This window comes from Camelina sativa, chromosome 11, assembly GCF_000633955.1.
Source record: "Camelina sativa cultivar DH55 chromosome 11, Cs, whole genome shotgun sequence".
Taxonomy (NCBI): domain Eukaryota; kingdom Viridiplantae; phylum Streptophyta; class Magnoliopsida; order Brassicales; family Brassicaceae; genus Camelina; species Camelina sativa.
In genome coordinates, this window is record NC_025695.1 from 28,134,369 (window position 1) to 28,142,723 (window position 8,355).

An 8,355-nucleotide genomic window follows, 5' to 3' on the forward strand; every position below is an offset into this window, starting at 1 on the left:
AATCTCGAATGTAAAACTAACCTACTGTCGCAGCATTAGTTATCTATGCAAGGAATTGATAAAACTCTAAACCGTCGTTTGAATCTAAGCAATCCTAGCAAGCAATAAGTTCAAGTTTGATTCTGTTCACAAGGTGCCTTAACTTCAACTTTCGTTGGCTAAGGATCACCTTGCTCTCCTATGTTCTTTTCAAATAATTCAACAACACTTTTGATGCCTAGATGAATTTAACCTACAATCATAAACTAGGTAGCTAATCTAGTTTAAGCATTATAATCAACAAATAGAAGAAGAACACAATAGATCAATCCCAAATCTAGCAACCTAAATTTAGAGAATCATGAAAACCCCTTTTTGAAACCCGAAACCCAACAGAGAGACTACTCAGACATAGAAGTAACAGAACAGCAAAACAAGAATGAAGAAATCATAATTGAATTGCAAAGAGAAGTAAAAGGGTTCAGAAATCTTCTCCAAAGAGATACAAAGGACTAGAGATCTTCTCCCAAGCTTACAAGTACTCAAAAGCTGCGTAGAATAAAAGTTATCTTTCTAGAGGTCGAACCTCGTGCTTAAATAGTAAAATAAAACCCTAAAAATCGGTTTAAAACGAAAAAGGAAAAGTTGCTTCGGGTACGGGACTAGTCGATCCCGAATGTAGATCAGCCGATCCAGGATGCTTTTCTGTGTTTGCTCCATCTGCTTGCTAGTCCGATCAGTCTTAACCAAATTGGTTCCAGATGCATATCTTCATCTCAAAATGCTCAGATTCCTTCCAAAATCACCTAGAACCTGTAAAGACTCTCACAAGACTAAAAAGACTCTAAAACCACACTTTGACTCAATAAAAAACTCAAAACAAACCTAAAAACTATGGTTAAAACCTATAAAATACAGACACATCACACTGATGTGTGGTTTTTTTTTTTATTGTAGAGTTTGACGAGATGGGGAGGAGCTTTGCTGGAAATAGCACAGTTTCAACAAGTCTCAGAGTCAAAGCAAATGATTTTAGGTGCTTTTTAAAAAACAAATATATTTCTTCGGTTTTTTTAGTTTGCATCGAATTCAAATTAGCTTTGATGATATTTTTAGAAATGTGAGCTCTATGGTAGAATTTTAAAATTCTCTTAAACTTCAAAAAGAATATCGTCTTTACCTATATAGTGTCACTCTTGAGTTGACCTTGCGTTGCTCCAAACTGGCACTCATGATTCTGTAGTAGTAGTAGTATTAGTGCTACTTTTCATGTGTTGCAGTTTTAGTATGAGGGATACGTTTTGAGGTAAAAATGTCGGTAATGTAGTTTGCATTAATTATTTGCCAATGGTGTAAATGATTGTGAAAAATTGTCTTCATATCTTGATCTCTAGATTTTAATAGTTTCATAACAGAGTAAGGTATGACTTATTCTTGTTAGTCCAAAAAAAGCTAATGCTATGTAGGGCAAGCTTTGCAAAATGAAATACAAAATCGTAAAAGTCAGTGGTCCTCGATCAGTATACAACCATTCACTCTTATGGGGTCCTTGACGACTTTAGGGCCACATGTTTGTATGTATATTTTCTGTACTAATTTCTTTGGAACTTTCTCATGTCTTCACGCGTTTTCTCTTCATTGTGATACCTTCTTTCTTCAAATCTCACTTCTACTCTTATCTCCATGGCTTCTTCTTCTTCGTCGTCGGACGTCAAGAGATACCATGTATTTTCGAGTTTCCACGGCCCAGACGTCCGTACAGGATTTCTATCTCATTTACACAGTCACTTCGAAAGCAAAGGGATCACTACGTTCAAGGATCAAGAGATCGAGAGAGGCTATACGATCGGACCTGAGCTAATACAAGCTATTAATAGATCTAGAGTCTCGATTGTGGTGCTCTCGGAGAAGTACGCTTCTTCTGGCTGGTGTTTAGATGAGTTGGTGGAGATCTTGAAGTGCAAAGAAGCTTCGGGCCAGGCTGTGTTGACTATTTTTTACAAAGTTAATCCATCCGATGTACGGAAACAGCGGGGAGATTTGAGAAGTACTTTCAAGAAAACATGTGAAGGGAAAACTAACGAAGTGAAGCAGAGATGGAGCAATGCGTTGAGTGATGTAGCAACCATAGCTGGGGTCTGGGGAACACTCTCTAAACTGGTTCGTTGTTTCTTTTGACTCATGAATCAGAATGCTTTTATCTTTCTTAATCCATGCTTTAGCGGAGGAGTTTCTCTCATTTAATTAGACCCACCAACATGATTTTGTTTGCTTTTATTAGGGCTAACGAAGCAGAGATGATCCAAAAGATTGCTACAGATGTTTCAAACAAACTTAATCTGACAACTTCAAGGGATTTTGACGGGATGGTGGGACTTGAAGCTCACTTGACAAAATTGAACTTTTTGTTATGCGTGCAAAGTGATGAAGTGAAGATGATTGGAATTTGGGGTCCTGCAGGGATTGGTAAGACTACCATGGCTAGAGCTTTATATAACCAACTCTCTAGTAGTTTTCAACTTAAATGTTTCATGGGGAAGATTCGTGTTGATGACTATAATCCAAAGATTTGTTTGCAAGAAAAGCTCCTGTCCAAGATCCTGAACTAAAGTGATATGAAGATACATCATTTAGGTGCAATAAAAGAATGGCTACATAACCAAAGAGTGCTCATAGTTCTTGATGATGTGGATGACCTAGAGCAACTAGAGGTGTTGGCTACGTCAGTTTTTAGTAGAGGCCAAAGAGATTCGTGATGTGTTGGCAAATGAAACAGTACGTTCTTACCTATCTATATTCCATACTTTTGTTTGTGATAACAATTTCCACAGTCTTCTTTTGCAATATTTGGTAGGGTACTGGATCCGTCATAGGCATATCGTTTGATATGTCCAAGATTGGGACATTCTCTATAAGGAAACGAGTCTTTGATGGGATGCGTAATCTCAAATTCTTAAAGTTCTACAATGACAGTGGAAATGTTAGCTGGTCGGAGGATATTAAATATCTACCTCGTCTAAGGTTACTTCATTGGGATGTATACCCGAGAAAAAGTCTTCCTCTAACATTCCAGCCAGAGTGTCTCGTCGAACTCCAAATGCTATACAGCAATTTAAAGAAGCTATGGGGAGGAATCCAGGTTGGTATTTAATATTTTTGAATACGTTACTAATGGTATTCCTCATTTTTTTGTGTGTTTGACATGTAGCCCCTTACAAATCTCAAGAAAAATAGATTTGAGTGGTTCCAGGCATTTGAAAGAAATTCCAAATATTTTGAGAGCCACTAATCTCGAGACGTTGAGACTTTCCGGTTGTGAGAGTTTGGTGGAGATTACATCCTCTATTTCGAATCTACAGAAACTGGAAAAGCTGGATGCGTCGTGGTGCTCTAAGCTACAAGTCATTCCCACCAGCATCAACTTAGCATCTCTTAAGGAGGTGAGTATGCATGAATGTTCACGACTGAGAAGTTTTCCAGATATGTCTAGAAACATCGAGAGTCTCTCTGCAGGAGGCACAAAGATTAAAGAGTTTCCTGCGTCCATTGTTGGACACTGGTCTCGTCTTGATTTTCTACGGATAGGCAGCAGAAGCGTCAAGAGATTAACACATGTCCCGGAGAGTGTAAAACGTCTAATCCTACGCAACAGTGATATAAAGGTGATTCCAGATTGCGTCATAGGTCTCCCGCATCTACTATCTCTGTCCATCGATAACTGCACAAAAATCGTGTCAATTCAGAGTCATTGACCTTCGCTGGTTTCCCTAACTGCAAACGACTGTATATCACTCGAGAGTGTATGCTGCGACCAATCTGGATTCTGAGTTTCTACAACTGTCTGAAACTGGATAAAGAATCAAAAAGAAGAATCATACAACAATCAGGTTTCAGGTGTATATGCTTGCCAGGTAATAAAATCCCTGCACACTTCACTCACCAAACCACAGGGAACTCCATAACCATCTCTCTTCTTACATTCCCAGGTGGTGGTAAGAAGGCCTTTTCTACGTTCTCAACATTTAAGGCTTGCCTTCTGCTTTCACCAATCAACGGTTTGGGAATGTATACGATAACATATTCTCTAAGAAGTAAAGAAGGTGTCGAAACTAATTGCACTGGAGAGCCCCTATGTTCTATTACGCCCATTACATCTTTGTCAGAACATCTGTTAATATTTTGTGGCGACTTAATTTCTGTAAAAAACAGATGCCTTATGGATGCAACTCCGAATGAGATTCTGTTTGAATTCAGCTCCAGTAATATTGATATTATGGAATGTGGTGTAAAGATCTTGGCAGAAGAAGGACAGAGTAGTAGTAGTAGTGACATGGAAGTGGGCTACGCTGAAACTGGAGGCAACATAAACCACCACATAGATGGAGAAGCAGAAGATTGTAAGGTCCCTCAAGATGAAAACAACAAAAACAGTAAATATACACGTCACTGGAGTTGGCTTAGAAAGCTTCGTCTGGGGAAGAAGAGGATTAGATGAATAAGTGACAGAGCGTAGTTCAAGACCAGTCTCAGGATCCAGTGATGATGATACCTGAGAATCTTCATGAGGGTAATTTGAGCCTGCTGACGCTGTTCAGCTCTCAAAAGATGAAAACGTCAAATGTTAATGTTGGATTTTGCTTGGGAATAAGACACTATCAATTGGTAATAGAAATGTTAACTCATTCCTCAAAGTTCTTGATTCTTTGACATCATATATAGTACAACATATAACAATATGGATTTCTTTCTGATTGTTGTTAATGATGAAGACATGCAGTAAACTAAAAGCAGGAAGTCTATTATCGGAGTGGAGAAGAACTTGGTTTTAGCTTACGTGCGGAAATAGAAATTGATTTCTTTTGTCACAACACAACCACTTTAATGTATTTTACTCTTTCCAATGTACATAGAAATTGTATATACGCATGCTCTTATATCGTATTATTATAATTTTTTTTTTTAAACTGCTATATTGGTTACTACTGTGGTATGTTGATTATAGGGGTCAAAATATGCTTTTCACTGTCTCAATCTATGTTAAATATGCTTTTCGTCGTATTTTTTGGTTAAATATTTTTTATATATATATATTTTTAAATCATATGGTTGCTGTCTGTTTATTGTTTATTGTAGAGTTATCTTTTTTATATTAAAAAAAATCATGCGGTTGTATCTGTTTATTGTAGAATTGTGTATTTTCACCGTATCTTATTCATAACTTTTTTTTCCAATAATTATATTTATCTAAATATTTATGTCTTTATAACTATATATATATATATTTTGTTTTCTCTCTTCTTAGATAACTAACAAATCATTGTTCGCTGACATAAAAGTATCGTTTATGATGAATCTAAATAATATAAATTTTACTATTTTATATCCAACATTATTTTATAATCTATTAAAGATTTTAAAAATCAATATAGTAATATAAAAAATTAATGAACTTTTAATTATGTAACTTACAGTTGAATTAATTTATTAATCATAACTCTTTGTAAGAGATGTGTTTTTTAAGATTTCACTATTTAATATTTTATTTTTTGAAGTTGTGTATTTTTATTATAATTATTGGTTGATAAATTTTCACTAAAGATGAAATTTCTTTTATTTCTAAAATTATTTTATCAGAAACTTTCATTTACTTATTATAATATTTCTTTTGATATATTTTCACTTAGGATCACTTCGTCATTATATTTGTCTATTAGTAATATAAATATCAATAAATGTTATGATGTTTGTTACTAATAATAATAACAATCTGAATAAATGTCAACAATAGTTGCAATAATTCGTCGTATTTTTTCGTTAAATATATATATTTTTAAAAATTATATAGTTGCATCTGTTTATTGCAGAGTTGGGTCTTTACCAAAAAAAAAAATCATGTGATTGCGTCTGTTCATTTTAGAGTTTTGTTCTTTCACCATATCTTATTAACAACTTTTGTTCCAATAGTTATGTTTATCTAAATGTTTATGTTTTTGAACTCTCTCATATATATATATATATATATATATATATATATATTTGTTTCTTTTAGATAACTAACAAATTACTGTTCGCTGACACAAATTTTCTGTTTGATGATGAATCTAAATAATATGAATTTTAATATCTATTATTCTATAATCTTACTAAAGATTTTAGAAATCAATATAGTAATATAAAAAAATCAGTCAAATTTAATTTTGTTACATACATTTGCATTTATTAATCTTAACTCTTTGTAAAATACATGTTTTTTTTAAGATTTAACTATTTAATATTTTTTTTTATAAATTGTGTATTTTTATTATAATTATTGGTTGATAAATTTTCACTCAAGATGAAATTTATTTTATATTAAAAAAATATTTTATCAGGAAATTACATTTACAGATGATAATCTTTCTTTTGATATTCTCACTTACGATCACTTCTCAATTATATTTGTTTATTATTAATATAAATATCAATAAATGTTATGATGCTTGTTACTCTTTACTATATCTTTTCATAAAATATCTTATGACTATAATACATACAAAAGAATTTACAAGGTTATCTCGATTCATTATGATTTTTTATTTAATAATTTTTAACTTAGATTTAAATTTTTTATCATAATATTTTATTATTATTAGCCCTACTTATTATTATTTTTCTTTTGAGATAATGTTTAATTTTATTATTAGCATATGTTTTCAAACTATTTATTATTTTTAATAATTATATAATATATAATTCTCAATTTGAAATTTAACTTAACTTTTCTTGATATACTTCCCTCGTAACAGCACAGAGGTTTGAGTCTTAGTAATTCATGGTAGAAATTAGGCCTGGGCATTCGGTTAACCATTCGGTTTCGGTTCGGTTGTATTCGGTTTCGGTTATTTTGGATATAGTAATATAGTAACCATTTGGATATTTTTGAAATTTCGGTTCGGTTCGGTTCGGTTTCTTTCGGTTCGGTTTCGGTTTGGTTATTTAAATAAATAACCATAACTAACATAAATTATATTAACATTAACCAAATAAACCAAATATAACCAAAACTAACCGAATATAACCAAAATTAACCAAATATACAATAACAAAAATACAAAAAAGGGAAAAATATGGATTCAATTTTACAAAATAGTATTTAACTTTGTAAATTCAAAATAATAACATTTACATATATTGATTATTTAAAATATTTAATTGTTTTGAATCTAGAAATAATTTATATTTTAAGTTTATTTTATAGTTTTGCATAATATTAAGTATATAATATTTGATATCTTCTAGGTTTTCGGATATTTCGGTTAACCATTTAATTGTCGGTTCGGTTCGGTTCGGCTTCAGTTAGTTTGGATATAGATTTTTACTAACCATTCGGGTATTTGAAGAATTTCGGTTCGGTTCGGTTTGGTTTTTTCGGTTTGGTTTCGGTCGGTTATTTGGTTATCGGTTATTTTGCCCAGCCCTAGTAGAAATGTAGGAAAAAAATATTATGCTACAATACTTTTCATCCTATGGCTCCCGCCATATCGTTCTGGTCTTAATTTCTCTAGCATGTCTTACATTTACCATAATATCAATCTAGTTTTTTTTTAAAACCAACAATGACTAACCGACATTATATAAAGTAGGATTCTTTGGTATTTGAAAATGTTATAACACATTTTACATATGATGAATTGCGTGCTCATTGATCTAAATTATTTTTTTCAGGAAAATGTCAATCTTATTGCTAGGAAAAGAAAAGATTTCAAGACTAAGAGCAAGCTTGAGCTAGCTAACCAGTCTCCGGCAAGGAGGCTTTTGATTGTTGACTCGAAATTAGGAGCAAGAAAAGGAGAAATCATACAGAAATTTCAATAGCATACAAGTCTTAAATTTCAAGATGACGAGTCTGACGTTTCTCAGGTTTTGTACCAGCTCAAGGTTGAGATTTTTGTCGGAGTCTTGTGTTCGACATACTGGAAAATGCAACGTTTCGATAGTCAGTTTTTACAGCTGCTAAAAAGGTATGATGTTTTTAAGATGAGGCGAGAATGCGGGATCGTGGAACCATACGTGTTTATGCTGATGAGCGGTGAAACTTGCTGGACGAGGTTTGATAAAAACTTTGAGAATTTTGAGACACTTCCAAGAATTCCGTCTGACGTTTGCTTCTCTCTGAGTGATAAAGAATCAGTTTGTGCGGGGACACATTTGATGGTCATTGGAAAAGAGCTGGCAGGCATGATAGTGTGGCGTTACGAGCTAGGGATGCATGAGTGGGTAAAAGGTCCAGCAATGATCACACCGCGTTTCATGTACGCTTCGGCGAGCTGTGGGTTCGATGCTTATTTTGCTGGTGGTCTAAAAGTAAATGGATTTCCGAATCCCGAGGTTTTGAGA

General features: G+C 33.3%; 1 pseudogene; it reads left to right on the forward strand.

Moving 5' to 3' along the window:
• On the forward strand, positions 1,564–4,812 carry LOC104724461 (annotated as a pseudogene).